The 227-nt window shown below is 38.8% G+C and overlaps 1 protein-coding gene across 1 annotated transcript in view; it reads right to left on the minus strand.

The window, feature by feature from the left end:
- Positions 1-227, minus strand: part of LOC103740253 (gamma-interferon-inducible protein 16-like) — a 58461-nt gene that overhangs the window by 41862 nt on the left and 16372 nt on the right. The gene's annotated exons all lie outside the window — the stretch shown is intronic.

Below are 227 nucleotides of genomic sequence, written 5' to 3' on the forward strand. Positions count from 1 at the left end.
ACTCAGTGTTGTTTTGGCTATCTGAGGGCTTTTCTGCTTCCATATGAATCTTAGTGTGGTTTTCTTCAATTCTGTGAAAAATGTCATGGGGGTTTTGATTGGCATTGCATTGAATCTGTGTATGACTTTTGGTAAGATGGTCATTTTAACAATGTTAATTCCTCCAATCCATGAACATGGGAGGTCCTTCCATGTCCTGGTGTCTTCCTCAATCTCTTTCTTTAACT

This window comes from Nannospalax galili, unplaced genomic scaffold (genome assembly GCF_000622305.1).
Source record: "Nannospalax galili isolate Female #2095 unplaced genomic scaffold, S.galili_v1.0 scaffold579, whole genome shotgun sequence".
Classification (NCBI taxonomy): Eukaryota; Metazoa; Chordata; class Mammalia; order Rodentia; family Spalacidae; genus Nannospalax; species Nannospalax galili.